At 47.8% G+C, this 6,000-nt stretch overlaps 1 protein-coding gene across 4 annotated transcripts in view; it reads right to left on the reverse strand.

Annotated features, from left to right (window-relative positions):
• The window catches only part of SNX16 (sorting nexin 16), a 41,943-nt gene extending 40,709 nt beyond the window's left edge, over positions 1-1,234 (reverse strand). For 2 of the 4 annotated variants that reach the window (XM_025394264.1, XM_025394262.1), the window contains exon 1: positions 1,045-1,234. The gene's annotated coding sequence lies outside the window, so the exon portion shown is untranslated. The remainder of the gene's footprint in view (positions 1-1,044) is intronic. The other 2 variants (XR_003120814.1, XM_025394265.1) reach the window with 2 other exon arrangements.
• Between the last annotated feature and the right edge of the window lie 4,766 nt (positions 1,235-6,000).

Raw genomic sequence — 6,000 nt, forward strand, 5'->3', positions numbered from 1 at the left:
CCGGGCGCAGTGGCTCAACGCCTGTAATCCCAGCACTTTGGGAGGCCGAGGCGGGTGGATCACCTGAGGTCAGGAGTTCTTGGCTAGCCTGGACAACATGGTGAAACCCCGGCTCTACTAAAAATACAAAAATTAGCCGGGCGTGGTGGCGCGCACCTGTAACCCCAGCTACTCGGGAGGCTGAGGCAGGAGAATGGCTTGAACCCTGGAGGTAGAGGTTGCAGTGAGCCGAGATCGTGCCATTGCACTCCAGCCTGGGCTACAAGAGCGAAACTCCATCTCAAAAAAAAAAAAAAAAAAAAAAAAAAAAAGATTTTTAACTCAAGTGACTCTCGGTAACCTTTCCCCATTATCAAAGATTTATGAAACTTTAGCTGCTGATTCACCGCTCCTCAGTTCCGCCTGACGGCCTCCCCCAAAATAAGTTAAGTCTGAAATCTCAACCTTCTCAAGGTCCGAGGGATCCACCTGGCCTTTGCCACTCTTCTACCTGAGGCCGCCTGGCTGCGGGAGGTCGCATATCAATACAACCACTGACGTCCGAAGATGTGAGCGCTACCCAAGCGTTAAAAACAAAACAAAACACGTGCTGTGCTCATTAGGGGCGTCTTCACCTCTGCCCTGGTGCGGAGTTGCTCCCAGGACGACCAGTTCAGTCTCACTCTGGAAAACCTCAGGTGAGATGGCCCGACTCTGAACAACCCCGTGGGCTGGAGGAAAGAGGCAAATACCCGGCATAGTTCGACCCTCGGAAGGTAAGGCCGGGGTCCGCGCCGGCCACGGGTCTTCCACACTGCAGGCGGCGAGACCCGCCGCTCCCCGGGCTCCCAGACTCTCCCGCCTCCGCTGCCCAGTGCGCGCCCAGCGCCTCCCAGACTCACAGTGGGGTCGGCGGTGGCCTGAAGGTGGCTGGGCTTCCTGCGGCGCCTCTCCACTCTCCCGCGGAGCCTCTCGCCGCCCGCCAGACATCGAGGTTGCAGGTGTCACCCGTACGAGAACCCGGGACAGCGACCGCCTGTCCTGAGGTAACGACCCAGTCCTTACCTCAGCCCACTCCGCGATCCCGAACGAGCGCGCTTCCCGGTGACGGTTAAACCGGACTCTCCTTAACCGCAGCTTTTCACCTCCTCCCTCAGCAGCGAGAAGCCTCACGTGACACCCCCGCCCCAAAAGCAGCTGCTCCCCGCCTCAGCCTGTCTCTGCCCGGCTGCCGGGCCCGAGATCCCTGCCGTGTGGAAGGAGGGGCCGAACTTGGGACAGCTCTGCCGGAAGTGATGTCACGCCAAGGGTGCCCGCCCACCAGAGGCGCGACTGGAGTTGTCCGGCCGGGCCCTCAGATAGCGAAGATAAACGTAATCCTGTGGCAGGAAGTCGACATTCTCTGCACTATCTTTACTTTTCCAACCGAACTTCTGAGAAATGGAGGCTACAATACCTAGTTTGCAAAACAGGAGATTAGAAGACTACAATTCCCAGAAGGAACTACGAGCAACATTGGTCCGCGCTCATACTTTGCATCATGGGACTTGTAGTTATCACCAGCTTGCGCTGGTTCTAACAGGTTATAGATTGTTTTCTAGAATTAGCAGCGCTTTAAGGGATGACAATCGATTAGAAGAGTAGGAAGATAGAACACTGCTTAGTAGCTGCTTCGTTCTACATAATTCAAAAGTCCTCACTGGCAGAGAACCCCTGAAATTCTGTAGTGTCTTTTTACTACCTGGTGAGCAATTTGATCCCGATGATGGAATATTAGCCTTGTTAGACATGCGCTTCTGAAGACCTATGAAGTCGGGAAAGCCGAGCTTTTTGATAGACAAATTCCAAGATTCAGACCGGTCTACAGGTCATTTCATCATTAGAATCAGATAATGTGGTTGAAAAATCATTCCATGATTTCTGAGGCTTTGGTGTAGTCCCAGTGTTACCCATGGAGGGTCTTGACTACAAGTCGTCCAGGTTCTTGGTGTTCTGAACAAAGAATTGGACAAAACGCACAAAGAAAGCAAGGAAAGAATGAAGCAAGGAAAGCAGAGATTTATTGAAATGACAGTACATACACTCTACAGAGTGGGAGTGGCCTCCAGTAAGTGCCTCAAGAGCCCTGGTTACAGGATTTTCTGGAGTTTAAATATCCTCTAGAGATTTCCCGTTGGTTACTTGGTTCCCACCCTCTGTAAATTAAGGAGTAGCCTGCAACCAATCAGAGGCAAAAGTTACAAAGTTATTCTCCTATGCAAATGAAGACTAGGCCCAGATACCAAGGGCCTAGAAGGTTGGGCAGGGGGTTGCAAAGGGAATTGCCTCTGGTCCTTTTGTTACTTGAGCTTGGAAAGTTGGAGTTTTCCTTTTGATTTACTTTTAGAAAGTCAGCATGAATGGGCCTTAGGTTCCCTGCCTCCAGACCCTATTCTACTGCCCGACTAAGAGTGGGAAAATATGATAGTGGTCATTTTGAAATGAAGGTTGGAAAATAGTCTGGTTTGTGACATGACGATGGTTTTGGTTTGAGAGATTCTGCCCTTTCAGTGTGAATGAAATAAAAATAGAATTCTATAGAAACAATGTTAGGTAGGAGAATAGGGTCTGGAGGCAGGGGACCTAAGCCTGATTCATGCTGACTGGATATCAGAGGCGACTCCATTTTCAACCTCTCCTTTTCCTGCGTGGCAGTCGCTGCATGGCAGTTGCAACCCTCCTTTCTTCGGGCGGCAGTTGAAAAATGAAAGTACCTCTGATAGGTCCCCTCCCACAACCAATCAGACTGGTTGAGGGCCTACTTTTCACTCTGATTGGTCTCCTTCCACAACCAATCCGATTGGGCATGGGCCAATGGGACATCTCTAGAGGGTATTTAAGCCCCAGAAAATTCTGTAGTTGATGCTCTTGAACAACTTGCTTAAGCCTGTTCTCCCTCTGTGGAATATACTTTCCTTTAAAATAAATCTCTGCTTTCCTTGCCTTGTTTGTGTGTTCTGTCCAATTCTTTGTTCAAAACACCAAGAACCTGGACAACTACCCTCAACTGGTAACATATTTTGGCGAGCCAGCCAGGAGGTAAGCCCAAAGTTTGGGATTTTTTTCTTTTTCCTCTTTCTCTCTCTCTTTTCCTTTCCAAGTTGGGACCCTTGATGGGCAGTGCCTAAGCATGGAGGCAACTGCAGGTTTCTGGCTGGGGCCACTCTCTGGTGAAACTAAAAGGTCTATGTGGAAGCACCTGACTACTACCACCTGGTTTAGATGAGGAACCTGAGTCCTTTTCTTTTTGTCTTTCAGTGGGTGTTTCCTAGTAGCCCCTTGGTAATTGAAGGCAACCGGGGCCACTCTCTGGTGTTAACTGAAGGCCCAGGAGTGAATGGGGATAGCTGCCTTGCCCAGAAGGTGGAAGGACTCTTTTCTGTCTTTTCCAGTTACAATCCCTGATGCCTGTGAGTGATGCAATTGGCAGTGGCAGCCTGTCCAGGGAAAATTCACACACGTTTCAGGTGACTTAAGCCTTCTTTCCTTACGTTAAATTCTTCCCTTCCCCTACTCGACTGGCTAAGGATAAGTCACAGGGTTTGGGCATATTTGTGGTCTGTGTAACTCATGGAGGGAATTCATGAAAGGGAATCTATGTACAATTTAATCTTGTCCAAATTTAGAAGGTTAAAGAATTGTTCTAAGTGGGATAGGAAAAAAATCCACAGGTTTGTCTGAAAGTTAATTCTAGAAGTAGAGACCTACATCCAGGGGCAAGAGGGAAAGCTCATAGTGGGTCATCAGTGGTGATCGGAATGGGTCCCTGGCACCCATCTAAGGTCAGAGATGTCTGATGGACTAAGAGAGGTCCCTGGCACTAGAGGATTGACTGCTCCCGCTCCCACCAAGGGGCTCAGTTAGGCAAAACTCTAGCAGTGTGAAAGGAGGAATTAGATGAAGACTGAAGGGGCCTAGAGTCTTCCTCACTGCCCCTGTCCGGGAACATCATAATTACTATTGCAGAGCTCTGGGTAACTAGATGTCATGGGCACCTAAATTCAGTATTGTTTTTCCCCCATACAGGGGAGAATTACTCTTTCCTTACTGCTTATGCAGGAAAACTTTCCTCCCAGTCCAAGAGTGTTATGGGAACAGAAGGAAAGACACAAATGAGATTCTTTACTCCTCCTTTGTCAATTTGAGAAACAAATCTTCCAACAGAAATCTTTAGTAGTTCCAAGCTGTCCCATCCATCTGTTGGGAAGAGATATTATCATTAAAATAGGGATACTAATACAATTTAAGCATCACCCAGTAAAATTGCTAATAGTCAAAAATACAGGCAATATCCCAGACCACAGGTTAACCTGCTAGCATGGTATGCTAGGAAACCAGGTGTATTAGTCCATTTTCACACTGCTGATAAGGACAAACCTGAGACTGGACAATTTACAAAAGAAATACATTTAATGAACTTGCAGTTCCACATAGCTGGGAAGGCCTCCAATCGTGGTGGAAGGCAAGGAACAAGTCACATCCTATGTGGATGGTAGCAGGCAAAGAGAGAAGTTGTGAAGGGAAACTCCCCCTCATAAAACTTTCAGATCTTGTGAGACTTGTTCATGATCATGAAAACAGCATGGGAAAAACCTGCCCCTATGATTCAATTACCTCCCACTGGGTGTCTCCTATAACATGTGGGAACTCAAGATGAGATTTGGGTGGAGACACAGCCAAACCATATCACCAGGGAAAGCTAAAACAGTAGTGCCAGTCAAAATACCCATTTAAAGACCTCAGCTATTTCCCCAATTGAAAACAATGCCCAATTAAGCTGGAAGCAAGAAAAGGCCTGACATTCATAGTTGAGATATTACTTATCCATGGGCTCTAAAAACCCTGCAATTCTCTCTTAAAAACCCGCATCCTAACCATTCTAAAGCCCTTGAGGGAATACCTGCTAGTACAGGATTTCGGAATAGTTTGTGAGACTGTTATCCCTGTCCACCCATTGGAGGTAGATCCATATACCCTCCTGGCTCAGGTGCCAGGGGATGCAAAATGTTTCTCCTAGACCTAAAAGATGCTTTCATCTCTATTCCTCTGGCCCCAGAATCCCAATACCTTTTTGCCTTTGAATGGGAAAATCTTAATACCAGAAAAAAACAATGCACTTGGACAGTGTTCCCTCAGGGCTTTCGGCTTAGCCCTGATTTCTTAGCCTGATCTGTGGAGAGGGATCTGAGGGATCTGCAATTGGAGAACAGGAGTATATTCCAGTATGTGGATGAACTTACTGTGTGTAGCCCAACCCAGGAGGCTTCTGACCAAAATACTGTAAAAATCTTGAATTTCCTGACTGACAGAGGATATGAAGTGTCCAAAAAGAAGGCTCAGATTACCTTCCAATGGGTCCAATATTTAGGGTATGTCTTAACACCGGGAACCCGGCAAATATCCCCAGAATGAGTGTAAGCCATATGTGGTTCCCCCGCTACCACCAAGCAGCAGCTTTGTTCTTTCTGGGAAATGGCTGGGTTTTGCAGAATACTGGTACCAAATTTTGGGCTTGTAGCAAAGCTCGTATGTGAAGCAAAAAGGAGGCCTGAAAATGAGCTAATGGAATCAACCCCAGAAATGAGAAGCCTTCATCAAGCTAAAACAGGCCCTTACCCAGGCTCCTGCTCTTGGCATCCCAGACATAACTAAGCCCTTCTCCTTGTATGTAGCTGAGAAGGGCATAGCTGTGGGAGTGCTAGCCTAGAAATTAGAACCAGAACCCAGACCAACTGCCTGCTTTTCAAGGAAGTTGGATGGAGTAGCCTTGAGATGGCCAAGTTTCCTGCAGGCAATAGCCACTGCTGTGTTTGTGGAGGAAGCCACTAAAATCACCCTGGGTCAACCACTGGACGTTCTAACCCACCATCAGGTAAAGCCAGTCTTAGAGATAAAAGGACACATGTGGATGATGGAGGAAAAGTTAAACATATACCAGGCCATGCTCCTAGACAATCCAGATGTAACCCTTAAAACCTGTAA

The sequence above is a fragment of the Theropithecus gelada genome, chromosome 8 (assembly GCF_003255815.1).
Source record: "Theropithecus gelada isolate Dixy chromosome 8, Tgel_1.0, whole genome shotgun sequence".
In the NCBI taxonomy this organism is placed as follows: Eukaryota; Metazoa; Chordata; class Mammalia; order Primates; family Cercopithecidae; genus Theropithecus; species Theropithecus gelada.